The following is a 20,942-nucleotide window of genomic DNA, read 5'->3' on the forward strand; positions in this document are numbered from 1 at the left end:
AGTAGTAAAGTTGAAATTTAGCGCAATTGAGAATATACCTTTATAATTGATTATATCAACCACTCAACTTTAAAGGAAAGCCCACCCAAAACATTTGATGTAAAGGTTGCCAAGACTCACAAGTTCATAATGTTAAAAAGTTATAAGATCTTCTAGTAGAGCCAAGCCCCTAGCTGAGCTTAGATTTGCGCTGCCCATGGGACCTATCCCAAGTCCAAAGTATATGTATAAATTAAAAACTATTATGCATAAATTAAAATCTGTTTTAGAATTTACAGATAAAGCCCTTTCATATGATACCCCACTTGGTATAGTTGGTTTACTTTGAAAATACTTACTACATATTATTTGTTCATGAAAACATTTTAATTTTTTTTGGCGATGTAACTGCAATTTCACGGTTTTAGGATTTATTCCATAATTTGTGCTATAAGATCTACCTACCAACCAGCCAAATTTCATGATTCTAGGTTAACGGGAAGTAGGTACCCCTATGAGTTTTCTAGACAGACAACAAAGTGATCTTATAAGGGTTTCGTTTTTCCTTTTGAGGTGCGGAAGCCTAAAAACGGACTCGCACACAAAGTGAAGTTTTTATTATTTGTCGTTATACCTACTACAGATTCTGTGACTATTTACGATTCACAGATGGACGGACGGACGGACAACGGAGGCTTAGCAATAAGCTCTCGCTGGCACCCTTCGGGTACGGAACCCTTAAAACCGCCATAACTCTTCTAGGAGAGCTCGATTCCATCTTGCACTACATCATCACTTACCACCAGGTGAGATAGCAGTCAGAGGTCTTGAGTACGTAGGTAAGTATTAGGTTAGATAGGTACTCGTATGTTTTACGGGTTCAGTAGGTTTTTACCTACTCAACTTGCCTACTAAGCCGAAACACAATCCCCCTTTCTCTTGAATCGTCAAGGTTATCAGGATTAATAAAAGAACTGCTTAATTTTTACATAGTTTATTTTCAATGAAACATAACATTATATAAACATAAACAATGATACGTAAACGATGATAAAATTGTAGGTACTACTTAGTACTACGTGAGCGAAAACGGATTGTAGGTACATAATACACATTTACACTTATCTGTAGATATAGTTATGTAATGTATGTTATATCGTCGTTGCTAATGTTCATTATTAAAGTTACTAAATGTACATGTGATGGCTGTCACATCGTCCAAGTAGCTGGATCCAGTCAGTTCTAGCGCTGGGTTGTATTCGGCGTTGTCTACAGTAACCCAGTCATTATAAAATGTGGTGTAACACACTATCAACATGCACTGGTATGACGCTGAACTGGACGATGCCGGACGCATTGGATAACTAGTGCCAGCTACTGGACTGGATTACTCACAGTACACTGTACTTCACTTAATTCCAGCGCTGGGTTATGTACCTGCACTGGAGCGATGTGCAGCAGACAACATACACAAGCAACACCACAGCATCGACGATATGCGAGTATACACGATATTCACTTCCATATTTCTATTTCATGCACACAATACTGCCTACTGTCTTTAGTCTGTGTACTATCCTTATGTCTAAGGGTCCATATCACAGATCATTTGTATAACATGTAATAGATAATTAACTTAAGTAGGTAGTACACAATTTAACTATTGCTGCAGACACATTAGCTCAATAGGCGCCAACGATGCGTTGGACATCCAACGATTTTAATTCTTCAATGAAAGGTTCAATGTATTCGTCAGCATTCGCGAATCCATCGTCGTAGGACCAGCAAGCACTGATGAAATCCGTTGCATACTGGACCGATGTGTACGCAACATTAGCGTTTTATGTGAATATCTAAGAATAGCAAGTAGCCTGAACGTGGCACGGATTATATCCTTCCCATAGATTATAGCAGCGTGGGCAACGCTACAAAGAAGGTATAAAGGGAATACCCTTGCCACGTTTCTTTTACTCGTCTTTCTTATAGTTAAAATGTATGAGATAAAAAGTTTGAAGGCTGATTTAGTTTAGACCGCGCATTGGCTTCGACGCGTGCCGTGTCCGGGCAGCGTTCGGGTGAGGAACTGACGCTAATGTCGAATGTACAAGGAACCACAAGCTTAATTTCCTTCCTCCGAAACAGATAAAATTGTATGTTACAATATGCAGCACATGACATGTACCACCTGCTCTCCCGCTGCTAAAGAAGTAAAATCAAGCAATACACACCACCAACACACAAATCTTCCAGAATGTACCAACCAACGTAACCAACGTACGTTACGTTAGTCTTTGAGACTTTGCGATTGTGTATTGTGTACATCTCCTAAGAATACTCCGGTGAAACGTCCTTTTAGTGTGTTCTGGAAGATTTTTACGGTGGTGTGTTGCTTGCTTTTTCCTGTTTCTTTAGTAGTGGAAGGGCCGGAAGTGACTAGTATGCTGCACGTTATACCATACAGATTTGCCTGTTTTGGCGGATTACAGCAAATTAAGCTTGTTGTTACTTATATATCATGGAATTCCACATAGTAACGGTTGCTTCTATCCAAAACGTGTCAGTGCCTCGCCTGTGCCTCTTCTAGGCGAGAAGCTCAGACACGGCACGGCCTTGTACATGCGCGGCGTAACATAAATCCGGCCTTAAACCTTACAATAAACATACAATCCTGACGTGCCATGGACGTGGCTGGGCCGCGATCAGCCCAAATTATAGAGCCATACAACTTTACGCAACCCTACCTCGACTATGACGCGGCATGATTCTATGGTGAGGGACTGACTTTCTGTGACATTGAAATCATAAATTGTGATGACAAATTAAACAGTTCTTGCTTGACAACCTGACTGTGAAATGGATTTAAAAACATACAGTCAAATTGAGAACCTCCACCTTTTTTGAAGTCGGTTAAAATTAGTTCCGATTTCACTGTCGCAGTGAGCCAGGCCTCTAGACAGAAAACATTACAATCCAGAACAAACAGGGCACGTCGGAAATTGTAACTGTAACGAATGTCCAGATGGTCCCGCGTCGCTCCGAGTGTGCTCCCTGAAGCGGTGCCGCCGGCCGGGAAAGTTAGCAGGCTATACAGTCTCTCCTCAGTGGTGTAATGCAGTACTATACAACCTACTACCTCACCCCGCCGGCGGCTTGTGCTGGCAAGCGGCTCCGGCCCTCCTGTTATTGACTATTCGCTATTACGTACAGATAACATTCAAATATTAACAAGTGTAAATTACAAATTTATAACACCCCCGACAAGTGAAGGTTACAGTAACTAGAAAAGAGCTGATAGGTAACTTTCAAACGGTTGAACCGATTTTCTTGGATCATAGTTAAGAACACTCTCGATCAAGCCACCTTTCACTAGCCACACAAAAAAACTAAATTAAAATCGGTTCATTAGTTTAGAGCTACGATGCCACAGACACACACGTCAAACTTATAACACCCCTCTTTTTGGGTCGCGGGGGTTAAAAACAGAATCTTATGCATGACGTCATTTTGACACCTCTTTATATAGATAGATAACTGTCAAGGCTAACGGTCAAAATTAATATAATCCTAAGGCCTCATTTACACGAGAGCTTTTTTAACGTCCGTTAAAAAAGTGTCAAAATAGAACAAATGTATTTCCAAGTATATGTTCGTACGTCAAGCTTGTTTACGTGTGAACGACACTTGGAAATACATTTGTTCTATTTTGACACTTTTTTAACGGACGTTAAAAAAGCTCTCGTGTAAATGTGGTCTAATTGTCGATAAGTTACTTAGAAACGCTGCTATTTTGTTAAAAATTGTATGGTTTTTTGACAAATAACAATGTTTCTAAGTAACTTATCGACAGATTACGTAAAAATCGGTCATTAATCTAAGCTATTTCAGAGAATATAATGCACACAGAACAATCACAGACAAAATATAAAAGTTCGTCTCACGATTCCGCAAAATCATAGTTTTCACTAAATATAAAACATCACAATCAACATCACGTTTATACATTATGTTGCTATTTTTTTAAGTGGGTAGGAGGTAGGAAGTGAAACACAAAAATTCCCAGTTTACCAAAAATCAAAATATTAATAATACTAATAAATAAATAGTGAAAACGAACTACAACAAAAAAATCTGAGGCCTTACTGTAAATAATTTCAAGTAATTTAAAAACTTGACGGCCGCATTACGTTAAACTGCCGAAATTATGATATTATAAAGCTGCAAAATACAACGTTTGCCGTCCAAATTAAATGACAATTTGTTGACTTGAAAACTTATCTACACTAGGGCCTCTGAAGAAAAAATATCTACTAAAATGTGCACTTCCAAACAAAAAGTAAAAGAAAAGTGAATAAACCAATTGAAGAGGCGATGATTTCCAGCCAAAACTGCGCCCGCGTATCACCAAACTTGTGTGAGACCCACTCGTGCGACGCGACTGTCGCGCGACTGTTGCGTTTTGTCGTCGTACTCCCAAAATATTCAAAAATATTACTGTGACGTAAATCTATATCGAATATTCAGAATGTATTTTTGAATGAAATTTATTTGTCATAGTTTTAAACGGATGTTCAGGTTTTGGCAACAGGCTCGCGACAGAGTAGTCGCAGCAGTGTCTCCAGTCGACTTTAGCGCACAAGTTCGGATCTACGGGTTCCAGTTGAGGAGGCCTTTGCTAGAAAGCTGTAGCGAACCAAACAATTCCACAATTCTTGGATTCGCTACTGAGGAAAAAGAAATAATTAGGGTCGAAACAAAAGAATATATGTATCAATAAATTAAAGGCTCGAATAAAAGTTGTACAAAGTAAAATAAAATGCTAACTCTACGTGAGGTGAAGGTGGTTGAAATAAAACTGACACAGATGCTTTGAATTTATTTAATAGATGATAAGTCTTTCCATGAAACGAGAAGAGATTAATACCAGCAGGGCTAGCATAACCAGCGCGGCGTAAAAGTGCGTTTCGTGGCTACATGGCCTTTGTATCGACAAATGCCCAGCCAAAATGGGGGAATTTGATCTTTCGTTTCCATGAAGCTTCGCTTCAAAAAGTTTGGTGATGAAAGTTAAAATTACATATACTTACATATTTTATGTACCTACCTATTTAGTGTACATAGTCAAAAGTATGTAAGTTGTGTTGTAAATTTTTTAGGACTTATTAAAATAAGGAAACCTAGTTTAATTCAGTGGTTTAGTTTGTGCGTTTGTTTGGTCGGAAACTATTGCAGGTGGGTAGTTGTTTGTCATAGTTAATTAGGATTTTGAAGAAATAATTTTAGAGTTCATTATCTCAAGAGGAAAAAATGAGCCACCACTCTTACTTCATTCTAGTTTTTGGTTTACAGTTCGACGTTTTTGCAACGTTAATAATTACGGAACCCTACCTTATGTGTATTCTCACGTTACATGCATTTTTTAACTGTTGTTACTTGTACAAGAAGCGGCTACTACCTCTGACGTGGTGTCAAAGATGTTTGTAAGTTGTAGTTTTTTTTTTTTACCTTACATGCAGTTCTATTAAACTAAAGAAACCAATTTGATACATTGTAGATAATTTTTTTTTTGAAACAAATGAAAATGTGGATGGAGAAATAATATTGATAAATCTAGAGTATTTAGAGTGTAAAAAGAAAATGGAGAAAAGTTCGTGCCCAAAATGTTACTTTTGGGCTGTTACCACAGGTGATGTGGTGATGCCACAGATGTTATTTTTTTGGGCTGAGAATGACCTTTTCCTTTTTTCCATGAATGCTTGAGGCACAGGTATACTTCGATGACGTCACGACGCCGCATTGTCGCCGCCCTGAAAATAGGCGAAAAAGCGAGTTAATGTTGCATTGTAAAACTAAGAATATAAATCAAGACCAGATTTGTATTGTTGCTCATGATATCGAGCATTTTGATGTCTCACTTCCGACCCAGGAAACTGGCTAATCTCAAAAAATCCGTTATATTACAAAAAACCCCATGGACTATACCCACTAGTACTGTTAGAGGTACGAGTGTAGGTTAACATTGGATTCCATCTATTCTTTGTCTCCCTTTGTTGCGAATGTGACAATAAAATTTGTTCAAAAAGGCAATTTACACACTTTTTACAATTATTTGTTTGGTAGTAGGTGGTAGCTACATCGGGTCAAGTGCGAGTCGAGCCTGGCTCATTTAGGGTTCCGTACATAATTAAGTTTTGGTCACAGGTCACACCCTACAATCTCCTTCATTTCACCTTATTTATTTAGTTTAGTTTTTGAGATAAGCAAAATGAATGGTCTAAAACTGACTTTGACAGCCTCCCATTTCAATTTTTAAAGATTAAAAAAACCGTTCAAGTGCGAGTTGGACTCGTACACGAAGGGTTCCGCACCATAGTACGAGAATACTTCTCAGTTTTAGATATTTTTCCTTTACTTATACTATTTAAGACATTGCTACCTTCCAAGTTTCATGATTGTAGGTCAACGGGTAGTACTTTATAGGTTTGATTTCCCCAAATTGTCAGACAGGACAGACAGCTACAACGAAGTGATCCTATAAGAGTTTCTTTTTCCTCTTGAGGTACGGAACCCTAAAAACGAAAAAAAAACATACTCTACTAAGACTCTCAATGAGCTTTAGAGAATGATACCCCACATGCTAGGGCAAGGAAAAAAACGGGCTTTATTTTCATGTATGGATTCAATTGAATTTCTAATTCAATATTCGCTTTTGGGTCAAGGTTCTACACCAAACACCAAAATTTCAGGTTTGTAACTCTTTTCGTTTAAGAGTTAGAGACAGACAGACAGAAAGGCAGGAGAATGACATTAATAGGGCCCCGTTTTTACCTTTTGCGTACGGAACCCTTAAAAGCGGCGATAGCCCAGTGGTGAGACGCCGCGTCGATCTCCTATTTGAGAGTCCCGGGTTCAACCTTCTAACTTTTCCGAGTTATGTGCATTTTAAGCAATTTAATATCATTTGTTTTAGCGGTGAAGAAAAACAGCGTGAGGAAACCTGCATGCCTGAGAGTTTCTCCATAAAGTCCTCAAAGTTGTACGGAGTCTACCAATCCGCAGCCAGCGTGGTGGACTCTGGCCGAAACCTTGCTCATGAGCAGAGACCCGTGTTCAGTAGTGGGCCGATGTATGTTAATGATGATTATCACCGCTTAGAAATTGGATAAAGTACTTATACTAAAGAAGGTAATTTAATCTATATTATCATAAATTATTTATTTTAAGAGTAGATAGATAATTATATTATTAGTATCTTCCAATTCACACCCGATATTAAAATCAAAACAGGTGTTGCCAACGCGAAAAATTGCAAAAAGCACAAAAAGCTGCCGTGAGAAAGCGAACAGCTGTTGCTTAGATGTACAATGGCGGTTTTTTACGTCTTTTTCGCAAAAAACCCCATGCTCGTTTTTGTGCGTAAGTCGAACAAGACGGTATTTGATACGGTTCATTTGGGATATTAAAATTGTTTTAGCGACTGACTAACAGTATTTGAACTCTGCAGCCTTGTCGCTATTGAATTAAATGTATAGGACGGCTATTCTGTACTAAAATGGTGTTCTATGACGTTAACAAACTAAACATACACATAACAATTTAACACAAAGCAGCGACTTGAGTATATCTTACATCAATTCTGTAAAGAGCAGGCCATCAAGTTATACTTATAAATAAGCAAAACATGCTGCAGCAAAAATGTATTTTTGTCTGACATAAAAACCTAAAAACCTTAACACTATAAAGCAGCGATTTGAGTATATCCTACTTCAATGCTGTAACGAGCAGGCCATCAAGTTATACTTAGAAATAAGCAAAACATGCTGCAGCAAAAATGTATTTTTGTCTGGAATGTTTGTAGGAATTTTCATTCTGTTTCCACCTAAAGGGAAACTAATTCATGAGGAAGAAATAAATGTACAATAAGGTTAAACATCAAAAATCAAAATGTCCTCTCATGTAGGACAGCTCGTGGGATTTTATGCTAAATCTGTAACTCTACAATGGTAGAGTTACAGATTTAGCATTAATCTATAGCAGATTTAGCAGAAATCTATATTCCGAATCAATGGATTCGGAATATAGATTTTACTGAAAAGAGCCAGCAATAAACTCAGCAGTGGCTTTTTTCAACTCATAAAAAGTTACAATACAACTATACCATCTATAGTTGGAAATCTTAGCCGGTTGCTTTCAGGCTACTTTGTCACTATGGAATCCCTCGTCATCCCTCTACTAATAAGTGTGTTTTTACTTTTTATACAATGTTTTTTTGTGTTATGGCAAATCTGAAAATTCTTTTGGAACCTTTATTAGTATGAATCTCCCGAACTGAGTTGATTTCCGATTAAATCGGCAAAGATATCCTAGCCATGCGGAGCCGACCAGGTAGGTCGGCATCCAGTAATACCATAAATATTTGACTAATCGCTCCCTTATGACTATTGACTTAGCTGCTGAGCTGAACACTACACAGGTGGGGTGGTCTGCCGCCCGTCTAGACTGGGGGGCGGGGGGTGGCGGGGGGGCGGCGGGTGGCGGCGGGGGGTGGCGGGGGGCGGCGGGGCGCGGGGGAGGCCGTCTAGACAGCTGATCGACTTGCTGGATTTAAAATTGTCACTACTTTAGGTTTCGGGTTCGAGTTACTGTGGAGTGTGGAGTGTGGGCGAAGTTCGTAGTGCACTCCACACAAACGTAGTTAGGCTCTTATTTGAATAACAACCAATTGTATAAAAGGAAAAGCTGAGTGACTGATCTTTCAACGCACAGCTCAAACTACTGGACGGATTAGGCTGAAATTTGGCATGCAGAACTATTATAAGTTATGACGAGAAATCCCCTATAAAAGGATTTTTGAAAATTCTACGGGGGTAAAATAGGAGTTTAGAATTCGTGTGGTCCGCGCGGACGAAGTCGGGGGCGTAAGTTGTAGTGTTGTGTTATATCTGTCTGTGGTTTTCCACATTTCCGTTAAAATATGTAGTTTCAAAATACAACAGGTGTAATTTAATTTATGGAAAACTGGCAAACCACAGACGTAAAATATATTATAGTTTCTCGAACGTTTCTACAAATTACATCGAGATTGATTGATTAAGATTCGAATGAGAACCTAACTACGTTTGTATGGAGCGTGTGACGGAGGGGTTGAATTATTGTTATTAGCTCAGGAACTAGGCACGTTTTTGCTATCAAACGTGCATGCAGAAAGAAAAAGTGACATTAAGTACATTACCTCTTCATATATGTATTTTCAGTCAGCACAGATTCCTTGCAACTTCACGTCTTCGCTAAGGCTTCGTCCAGACTAACTGACTGTACGATCTAGCAAGAGCATCAACTCTAATATTGCACATTTGATTAACATTCAAAGACGATGACAAATGAAACTGGCAAAGCCCAAAGATCTGTAATTTATTTGAATAAACATGTTTCAAGGGCTGAGATCATTTCAAACCGTCTTTATTAGGATTCCGTACCTCAATAGGAAAAATAGTACCTTTATAGGAGATCTGCACTTTGTTATCTGTCTGTCTGTCCGTCTCTCGTGTCTGTCAAGAAAACCTATAGGTTACTTCATGTTGACTAATGAAATTTGGCAGTAAGGTAGGTCGTATAGCACAAGTAAAGGGAAAAATCTGAAAACCGTGAATTTGTGGTTGCATCAGAAAAAATATAATTGAAATGTGTTCATGAGCAAATAATTAGTATTTTCAAATTTTCAAAGTAAGATAACTATATCTATCAAGTGGGGTATCATATAAAAGGGCACATGTACCTGTAAAACATTCTAAAACAGTTTTTTATTTTTTCAGTTATTTATTTTTATACATTTGATGCATGTTTTTGATTTATCGTGCAAAAAGTCGGAAAAATTACCCGAGTACGGAACCCTCGGTGCGCGAGTCTGACTCGCACTTGGCTTTCTTTTTTTTTTGATTCGATAAGCAAATCATGATGAGGAAACCTGCATGCATGAGAGTTTCACAATTTTCACATGCTACCTGTGAAACGGTTCATCTACTTGTCATCGTCTTGTACCTACACTATAATATCACCCTCCAAAGCATCATAATATCTTTTGTATTGAGGCGTGAGGCGCTAAGCAGCAGGATAGCAGTCAGTTAGTCGGGTGCGGGCGACACTGTCGTCTTGGTCTTCCAGGAGCAGGCGGTGCGTCGTGTGACATCCAGGTCATCTGGAACAAGAGATTTTTCGTGTTAAAACTATTTTTTTATCCATACAATATTATAAATGTATATACTAGCTTTTTACGAACTAACAGTTTAACCGATTTTCATGAAAGGTACAGAGTTAGCTTACATCCCGGGAAAGGACACACGCTACTTTTATCCCAGAAAATCAAAGAGATTCCATGGGATTCTTAAAGGCCCATCCGTTTAATTGATTTATATGACATTTGGTGCAGAGGTAGCTTGCATCCCGGAAATTGACATAGCCAACTTTTTATCCCGGAAAAGCAGAGTTTCCACAGGATTTTTATTAAAACCTAAATCCAGGCAGACGAAGGCGCGGGCATCATCTAGTATGAAATATTTCCTTTGCCTATTTCCTTTAAAGCGGTTATAGCCTAGTGGTTAAAAACATCGGCCTTTATGTCAGCGGGTCCGGGGTTCTAACTTTTCGGTGTGCGTTAAATATTTATATCACTTTAACGGCGAAGGAAAACGAGAAAACCTACATGCCCGAGTTCTCCATAATGTTCTCAAAGGTTTGTGTAGTCTGTCAATCCGTCTTGGTTCATCGTGGTGGACTATAGTCTAAATTCTTCTCATTCTTAGAGGAGAGCCGCGCGCCGGCGATGGATTGATTATGATGATGATGATAGAGCATGGCGGTCATGGAATTCTATGGGTCATGCATGCTCTATCATTACTATTTTCTGAGAAACAAACGTGTGGGTAGGTAGTGTTAGTGTAGCGCATATTTGCTACTTGTGCTGACGGCCAATTTAAAGATATGCCTACAGCTAGAAAAATCAGCAACTTCAAATGGTCAAACTGGTATGAAATACATAGATATGACGTCGTGAACATTTGACATAGTTTACTTTTTTAGTTAAAGCTTAAAAGTTACAGCGGAAGTGGAATTTACGAATTTTGGAAATCTCTCCGAAATAATTTATTTTGAGTAGGTAGGTATATCATCTCAAGTTATTGTTTATAATGCTTGAACAAAGTGTCGTGTCCCGGCGCGGGTAGAGGCGCTTTGTGCACTTGCTGTTGGTGCACCGGAAACTCTCTAGGTTTAATATTATAAATGCGAAAGTGTGTCTGTGTGTCTGTCTGTAACGTTTTCACTGCTCAACCACTGAACCAATTTTATGAAATTTAGTACAGAAATAGCTTACATCCCGGGGAAGGGCATAGGCTACTTTTAATCCCGGAAAATCAAAGAGTTCGTGCGAGATTCTTAAGGATCTATCCGTTTAACCGATTTATATGAAAGGTACAGAGGTAGCTTACGCCCCGGAAATTGACTTCGGCAACTTTTTATCCCGGAAAAGCATAGAGTTCCACGGGATTTTTAGAAAACCTAAATCCACGCGGACGGAGTCGCGGGCATCGGCTAGTAATAAATAAAATAAAGGGCGCGGTGGTGAGGTCAAGGTTCGAGCTGGGCGCAGGCAGTGGCGTGTTGTTGTGGACAAGAATGCCACGCTGCATGTCTGCGCCACATCCGGCGACATCGTCGTGACGTCACGCTACGTCTCGCTGACACTGACTGGCAACAGTAGTCAGTACACCTACACGATACACGCGCCTGTGTGACTCGTGTCACACTTCCTAATTATAAATGGGCACTAATTAAAAAAAAAATATCAAAAATTGCAGAACCGGCAGGATTCAAACCTGCATTTTCTTGGAATCGCGCCCGATGCGTCATATGCATAGTTTAGTGTAGTGAAAGTAATAAACCCTTAATGTCTTAGAAATCTCCGTTTTGAAGTCGGTTAAAGCAAACGAAACCCACAAGAAGTCCTAACGACAGTTCCTCGTGGCATAAAAAGAGGTTCACATTGCGTGCGTATGGCCCTCCTGGCTGTCTGGCCCGACAGGGAGTTGTAGACCATAGAGGAGCGGACCACATTATATCGGGTTTCAAAAACCACCCTCTATTTAGCCAAATACGTACTGGAACGAATACATATGAACGTAACTATAAGGTTGAAACTATAGAGCGTACTTTGACTTTGCTTAGACTTAAGTTTCAGTTAAAACAAGACAAATGTATGCCAGCGGTATCGCTGTCTCGTTTTAACAGTGTCTTAAGTCTGAGCAAAGTCAAATTGCATTCTATGGATCTCAGTCTAAGTCTTCAAACTACTAAATGATGCCAGCAACTTCATTTTCCGGGATAAAAAATAGCCTATTGCCAGTCTCCAGGATGCAGCTATCTCTATTCCAAGTAGGTATCATGCTCGCAACTTCATTCACGTAGATTTAAGTTTTTAACTTTTAAAACGAAATAAGAAGATTAGGAAACGAAATAAGAATAATACGAAAACAGGAAGCAGTGGTGAAGAGAAGAAAGAAAGTAATACAGGTATGCCCATGGATGAGTGTGATGATGAAAACAAAGGCAATGAGAAGAACAAATTCGAGAGAAAAAAAGGTAGCATAAATTATATGAAATTAATTCAAAAATTGAAAGAGATATATTTGTCGGACTGCACTTTCGAAGAAAAGATTAAAGCATTTATTGGTTTTGTTATTGAGGAGATTATGAAGTATATTTCGGTTTGGTTTGGGGATAATGACATCTGGCACATGGCTGCTTTCTAAATCAAATTATGGATAGTGAGGAAGACTTATTTTGTTAGATTAAGAATTTTGTTGTATTGTTGTATTTAATTAGATTATAATAGGGCTGACATGTACTTTTAAATGTATCAAAGCCCTTAAATAAATAAAGAAAGAAAAAAAAAAAGTTTTTAACTTTTTACTTTAAGTTTCCGGGATTTCCGTACCTTTCGTCAAAATCAGTAAAACGGATGGGTTATGAAAAGCTAGCAAACGATATTATTGATAGATAGAGTAAGAGTAAGGGTTTAGGGTTTTCCGTGTTTTAGAGAAAAAAGGAACTCTTATTCACTTTGTGGTCTGCCTGTCTATCTGCAGGATCCGCCAAGGGAATCAAAACCTATGGGGTAGTACCCGTGGACCGAAGGTAAGAGGTAGCAACGTCTTAGAGCATAAGTAAAGGGAATATGTGGTTAGTAACTAGATTCACGGTTTTTGGATTTTTTCCACTGGTGACATCAAAAAAAAAAAAAAAATAATTAAAAATTATTATTTGTTGTTCGATGGTGCGGAACCTTTCGTGTGCGGCTCAAGTCGTACGTGACCGGTTTTCTGAATGACAAAGACTTCGTGTAGCCATCGCCGCCTCTAGTGTACGGCATCTCTCGGACGGTAGCTAGTCAGTCGTCGCCCGACACTCGTCGGTCGGCGGTAGACCGGCGGCAGACATTTTTTCAGTCGGCGCACAAACCGGATTTAAGGCAATGTGGTGCCTAGCATAGGAGGTAGCGGTGGCGAGCGCGGGAACGCTTGATGACAGCCTGCATAGACGGGGGAGAGTCCTCGGGGTATTGTCCGTCAAAATAGATCACTTACAACTGCATCAAATAACGCAAACGAGGGACAAATAGAACGCCGTGCAAAAAGTCTCCCGAATAGCCGAGGACATCGACAGACAGGAGCGCACAAAAGTACGGGGGAGTCATGTAGACATGTCGACCCACACATCGGATTTTAGTCCGCGATCCGAAATAAAGGGATGGATCCAGTATTTTCTTTGGAAACGTCTTCATAACATATTTGACTAACTAGAAACTCTTCTAATAAAATAACACGTTAAAATAGAGCTATTATCAAAGAGGCACCTCTTTGATAATAGCTCTATTAACGTGTTTTTAAGCAATCTGAAAAGAAAAATGGTCGACGATCTTGTCAACAAACTACTCGTAGCTAATTACCGTGGCTTCTGTATTTAAGATCTAGAATCATTTCTTAAAGCACATCATAGAGAAAACCTAGATTACAAATTGCAAATTCTAGACCCACCAGTTTAGGCAGTTTGCCTATCGACTGATAGACAGCCTTGGCTGACCAGCCACGGTACTGCCTTATATAATAAAAAAAACATTCATAGCGTCAAATATAATGTGTATAAAGCATAGCAATTTTTTTGGGTACATCAATGATAAATAATTATCAATTATTAAGTATGATGTTGATAATTTTTTTCTAAAAAAAATAGCGACTAAAGAATCGCTACATCTCTTTCTTTAGACCACACGTCTGTCTGATGAATCGTGACACAGCTCTTAAAAACCGCTTCTCTCTTCGAAACAAATTATTTCTCACTAGCTGCCTCGCCCCGGCTTCGCACGGGTTGTTTGCGTATTCTATACATCGAAGTGAATGTGCTACATAAACCTTTCTCAACAAATGTTGTAAATAATGAGAAAACCTCCTTGGAATCACTTGACATCCATTCATACTATCCATACTTCCATACTTAATATTATTATAAATGCGAAAGTACGTCTGTCTGTCTATCTGTCTGCTAGCTTTTCACAGTCTAACAATCTAACCGATTTATATGGTTACAGAGGTAGCTCGCGTCCCGGAAACTAACAAAGACAACTTTTTATCCCAGAAAATCAAAGAGTTCCTAAAGAATTTAAAAAAACCAAATTCACGGACGCAGATTCGCGGGATTGATCTAGTTAGTACACAAGACGTGCAAAAGTTGCGAACACACAAACAGTAGCTATTTGTTATATACAGCCTACTATTTTGCAGTTAGTTATACTATATGGTGCAAGCGATATTACATCATCAGCCCATCATCAGCTCACTACTGAGCACGGGTTTACTTCCGTAGTCCGCCTCGCTGGCCTAGTGGCAATTTTCAGACTTTAGACACATTTAGTTAGAAGGTTTTCTCACGATGTTTTCCTTCACCGTTGAAGCAAGTGATATTTACTTCTCATGACTATGAAAAGTTAGTGGCAAGTGCTCGGAATCCAACCCCGGAGCCTTAGACTAGAAGGTAGACGTTTTAGTCACTAGGCTCTCACCGTAAGGAGCCTATAGAATTCATGATCTCATGATATTACTATTCAGTAAACAATTTCTAGCCCCTAGCGATACTCTCGAGAAAAAAATAGGTATACTTATATTATAAATTACAAATAAGTACAATGAGATTTTATTAATTACCAATTTGATTGTTTCGCCTGACGTCCTACGCATATTTTTAACAAGCTGCTTGATCGATAGTGTGATTATTCATTACTAGCTGATGCCCGCGACGTAGTTCTCGTGGATATAGGGTTTTAAAAATCACACGGGAACTCATTGATTTTCCGGGATAAAAAGTAGCCTGTGTGTTAATCCAGGGTATAATTTATCTCCAAATTCAGCCAAATCCGTCCAGTAGTTTTTTTTGTGTGAAAGTGTAACAAACATCCATCCACACATACAAACTATCGCGTTTAAAATATCAGTAGGATTCTGTTTTTCACTTGAATGATATAGAAATCGATCAGGGCTTCATGGAAAATTCGGAAAATGCCCATATTATATTATGATTTTAGCCCTACAATTTTTTATTACTATTTAGTAAGTACATATAATATAAAGAATTGCTTAAAACGCTCCGAAGAGTTATAGGTGCGTGCCCGGGATCGAACCTTCGACCTACCGAATAGATGGCCAACGTCTTAACCAACAGACTGTCACCGCTTTTTTAGCACCGAAACATGTTTGTATCACTTATAACATAAACCGAACAACAGCTTGGAAGCGTCTACGACCCCCGGGTAACAAATCATTATTTTTTCAATTTTTGTAACAAATGCCATAAAAGTTTAAATTCGGTCACGGCGCGATCGATCTTATTGATTTTCGCTACCATATTGATTTTTTTTTTTGATATATTGTTCGAAACGCTAGGGTTGTAGAAGGGTGGAATATAAAGGGAAACTAATTTTGGGGACAAATAAGCGAATTTTTAGTCATTTAGAAAAAAGCATGCGCCATCTGCTCTTCCGTGGAACGGTGTTTTAGAATGGAAACTAGCTATTATTATATAATAAGTAAAAAAGTAGGACGGACGGACAGACAGACAGACAGACAGACATGACGAATCTATAAGGGTTCCGTTTTTTGCCATTTGGCTACGGAACCCTAAAAACCACAGGTTTATCTAAAAACATGTTTTATCAATTTCATTCAGTAACAGTAGACCACGTAATGAGGAGAGTTAATTGAATTTTTAAAAGAGCAACCACTGAGTTTCTTGCTGGTTCTCTCTCTAGTGAACCGAACCAGTGGTATCAGAATGGTAAGGAGGTATACCTATTCCGTTATTTCTCATCTTGAAGAAAAGGTATACAAGTAGGTTTTCGCTGAAGTTCATTAGAAGCGCACTACACACAGCCCATCCGGCCTCTAGTAAACTGACAATGAAACCATGATATAATACGAGTGAAAACCTGACTCCTGAAAGTCTGAAGCGCCGGGCTTAGGAAAAACAACCCTATAGATTTTTTTAACGAATCGAAAGCAGTTTGTAAAATCGATTGAGATTAGGACAACGATGAAACTAAACTCAACAAAATATTCCCATTTGTGCTCTAAACAAAAATAATTGAACCTGGTGAACCACGATCTCTCGGATTTCAGTCCGCTTAAACGATTGAACTATGGAAGCTATTCGTGTTTTATTTTGTTGACAACATTAAATTATCACGGCCCTTACCCCTTCTGAAGGCATCAGTGGTTACAAGTACAATAGATCAACCGGTGAGATTAGAATACGCGTTGTTACTCCTATTACTGATACCTCCCATTACTGGTTGTTATTTGATTAATTTCTTATCGAAATCGTAACTTAAACGAGTCGAAGTCGTGTGAAGATCCGGGACTAGGTGATGCCCGCGACTTCATCTGCGTGGATTAAGGTTATCAAAAATTCCGTGGGAAAAAATTGTATAATGTGAATCCCCGGGACTAAGCTAAATTTCATATGAATCGGTTAAACGGATGGAACTTGAAAAATCCCGTGAGAACTTTGACTTTCCGGGATAAAAATTAATGTCCGTCCCCGGGGTTTAAGCTACTCTGTACTCTGTATCAAATCGGTTAAACTGTTGGACTGTGAAAAGCAAGCAAACAAACCGACAAACGAACACAGTTTCGCATTTAGAACTTTTTAATTATCCGGAATAAAAAGTATCTATCTTTACTCTTTTCAAATCCGTCCGGTCGATTTTGCGTGAAAGAGTAACAAACATACACACAAATCACCTTTATAATATTACTAGTGGATGCCCGCGACTTCGTCTGCGTGGATTTAGGTTTTTAAGATCCCGTGGAAACTGTTTGATTTTCCATAATAAAAAGTTGCCTATGTCAATTACAGGGACGCAAGCTACCTCGGTACCTTTTGTAGAAATCGGTTAAACGGATGGGTTTTCGGGAATCCCGTGGGAACTCTTTGATTTTCCGGGATAAAAAGTAGCCTATGTCCGTCCCCGGGATATAAGCTAACCCTGTACCAAATTTCGTCAGAATCGGTTAAACTGTTGGGCCGTGAAAAGGTAACAGACAGACAGACACACTTTCGCATTTATAATATTAAGTATGGAGTAAGTATGGAGGATATAGTGTGATAGTGTAGTATAGAATGGATGGGTTGGGAAGGAGTCGCGACCCCCAGCAATGTCACGGGCGAGCTGCACTCGACGACAGCGCAGTGGAACCGCGCCGGACAGCGGGTCAAGGGCCCAAGGTCGTGAACCCACACAATACCTAAATTGAAACGAATGCTAGACTCCCATCACTCCGACTGTTTATTTGTTCAATGGTTTAACTGGGGGCATATTGGCTACCAAATTATTACTACTATTATTATACTGGAAACGCCTTATTTATTTTTATGCATAATATTTTTTGATTTATCGAGCAAAATGTCGGAAATAATACTCGAGTACGGAACCCTCGGTGCGCAAGTCTGGCTCGCACTGGGCCGGTTTTTTTTATTTATTATTTACTAGAGGATGCCCGCGACTTCGTCCGCGTGGACTTAGGTTTTTAAAGAACCCGTAGGAACTGTTTGATTTTCCGGGATGAAAAGTTGTCTATTGCAATAACAGGGAAGCAAGCTACCTCGGTACCAAATTTCATACGAATCGATCAAGGAATCCCGCGGGAACTGTTTGTTATTCCGGGATAAAAAGTAGCCTATGTCCTTCCCCGGAATGTATCCTAAGTTACATACTTAGGATACAGCGGTTGAGCCGTGAAAGCGTAGCAGACGACAGACAGACAGACACACTTTCGCATCTATAATATTAGTATGGATAAGAGATCTCTATTCTCTTCAGTGACCCTTGGCAGGTTGAGAGGTTGTAAAAGGAGTCATTTTCACTAGTCGCGGGCATAAGGTAATCTAGAGTATGAAATATTGTACGGTATATTTTAGTATGTATCTGGGCAGCGGTGGACGCGAACAACGGCGCGCAGACAGCGGACGGCCGCGACCTACACGCTCCAGCGCGCCGGCGTCACCGCCCATGCGACCAGCAGCGCCAGCGTCTCCCACTGCACGTCCTCAGTCATGCACACAGCCCGGGGGCTATACCGTAGGCATAGCCGTGCCGCCAAGCGATTTAGCGTTCCGGTACTATGCCGTGTAGAAACCAAAGGAGTATGGGTTTTATGAAAACTTCCATATTCCTTTCAGGTTAGCCCGCTTCTATCTTAGACTGTATCATCACTTACCACCAGGTGAGATTGCAGTCAAGGGCTAACTTGTATCTATACTTCTTTTCTAGTTAATAAAATGAAGTGACTATCTGTTTGAACGGGCTAATCTTCGGAATGGCTGAACCTATTTTGACGGGACTTTCACAGACAAGTAGGTATAGAGGATTAACCAAGGAGTAACATAGGCTACTTTTTTAACCGACTTTAAAAATGGTGGAGTTGTGTTTTTCTACCTATGCACTGATAGCTCCGAGATTTCTGAACCGATTTGCGTAATTTTTTTTTTATCGATAGAGGAACTTTGCGACATTGTGCCACAAAAAACTGTCATGTCAAAAGTACGGTTAACCTTCAATAAATTTTTCTAAATAAAAGTAGCGAGCAAATGAGCAGACGGGTCACCTGATCTTAAGTGATTACCGCCAGTGAACCGGTACCAGAGGAACCTCCACTGCGTTGCCGGCCTTTCAGGAATTTGTTGGTCTGCCCTTTGAATAACCCCAAGTTGTAATCTAATGGTAAAATGCCTCAATAGCTCAACGGTTGACGAGCGGACTGAATTCCGAAAGGTTGCGCGGCGGTTCAAATCCCACCCGTTGCACTATAGTCGTACCTACTCCTAGCACAAGCTTTACGCTTAGTTCGGAATGGGGGAACATAAGTCATGAAAAACATGGTTAGTATTCTATAATTTAAAAAATTGGAACACCGCAGAAGGGAGTTAAGTCGTGCCTACTTTTGATATGACAGTTGACACAGAGCTGAAATGGCGAGTTAGATCTCAAAACGTATTTGATCTAGCCATCTAGCACCATACCTACCTACCTCATCAAGTCAAAAACAAAAGTCGAATTCAAACCTTCAAAAGAATTCACACGTTCAAAACGAAAACCCAAGTTTAGTGCGCGACAAGTTGAGATGGCAAGCAGGGTGGCGGCGCCCCGCCCCGCACATCCGCACAGCCCCCGCGCTAACCCGCTGAGCGCAGGTTGCCGCAGTTCTAATAGTTTTCAGGAAAATTGAAAAATAAGATGCTATCGTAGTCCCACGGTTTCTAATCAAAGTTATGCCACGAATGTTTTTAACCCCCGACCCAAAAAGAGGGGTGTTATAAGTTTGACGTGTGTATCTGTGTATCTGTCTGTGGCATCGTAGCTCCTAAACTAAAGAACCGATTTTAATTTAGTTTTTTTGTTTGAAAGGTGGCTTGATCGAGAGTGTTCTTAGCTATAATCCAAGAAAATCGGTTCAGCCGTTTGAAAGTTATCAGCTCTTTTATATATCTTCGGGGGTGTTATAAATTTTTAATTTACACTTGTGTTATTCCCCAGTAATTGTTTCAACATGTTATTATCATTTATTATGACACACCTTAAGTTGAAAAGATTTTCCTATAATATTCCTAAGAAATTAGTAATCGCATTAACTGCAAGTATTCTCAGAAATGAATGAACTGTGTGACCGTCCCGTACTTATAAGTAGAAATGGCTTCAACACAGGACTCTCCGTCACTCGCGAGTCACGTCTCACACCATACATGTTTGGATCTCATTTGAATCATGAATATTAACCAATCAAACTCCATGTACTCGTAATTAACCGACTTCTTTTGTAAACGAATTCTAGAAACTAATAAATCTATGTTTTGTCAGTTTTCCAAAAAAATAACTACATAGTTATAAAGTTACACGGGTTTTAAAATTTGTACCTACTTATGCTACTTATTTAAATTCTTTAGACCGTGTAAATTTGAAACTGAATATTTTAAAGGAAATCTAGAAAACAACAGATATAGATATCATTTCCTAGGACGTATCTACACATTGAGTTTGATTGGTTAGTATTCAAAGGAGAGCCAAACTACTCTTGTTTGGAGTGCACTACGAAGTTTTAAGCCTTGCATAAACCGTCCTTAAATCCAACCCAGACTAAACAGCTCTTTCAAAGATTATGGATATCCGCGTATCTATACTTGACTGCAGTTTTCCCAAAGATTGAAGCTACACAGATTTTAGAAAAAATCCGGCGAAGTGCGAGTCAAACTCGCTTACGAGTGTTCCGTCTTCAGGTGTGTTTTCGACATTTGCACGACAAGTCAAAAACTATTATGCATAAAAATAAATAATAATCTGTTTTAGAATGTACAGGTAAAGCCCTTTCATA

General features: G+C 39.4%; 2 long non-coding RNA genes across 3 annotated transcripts in view; both read right to left on the reverse strand.

The window, feature by feature from the left end:
- Window positions 1–5,431: 5,431 nt before the first annotated feature.
- On the reverse strand, window positions 5,432–9,576 carry LOC123870728. The gene is made up of 2 exons (XR_006797137.1): window positions 9,209–9,576; window positions 5,432–5,783 (listed from the first exon to the last, which is right to left on the reverse strand). It is a non-coding gene; the product is annotated as an uncharacterized LOC123870728 (long non-coding RNA).
- A 317-nt stretch (window positions 9,577–9,893) lies between these two features.
- The window catches only part of LOC123870727, a 90,767-nt gene continuing 79,718 nt past the window's right edge, over window positions 9,894–20,942 (reverse strand). For both annotated transcript variants that reach the window (XR_006797136.1, XR_006797135.1), the window contains exon 4: window positions 9,894–10,171. This is a non-coding gene — a long non-coding RNA (uncharacterized LOC123870727). The remainder of the gene's footprint in view (window positions 10,172–20,942) is intronic.

The sequence above is a fragment of the Maniola jurtina genome, chromosome 13, assembly GCF_905333055.1.
Source record: "Maniola jurtina chromosome 13, ilManJurt1.1, whole genome shotgun sequence".
In the NCBI taxonomy this organism is placed as follows: domain Eukaryota; kingdom Metazoa; phylum Arthropoda; class Insecta; order Lepidoptera; family Nymphalidae; genus Maniola; species Maniola jurtina.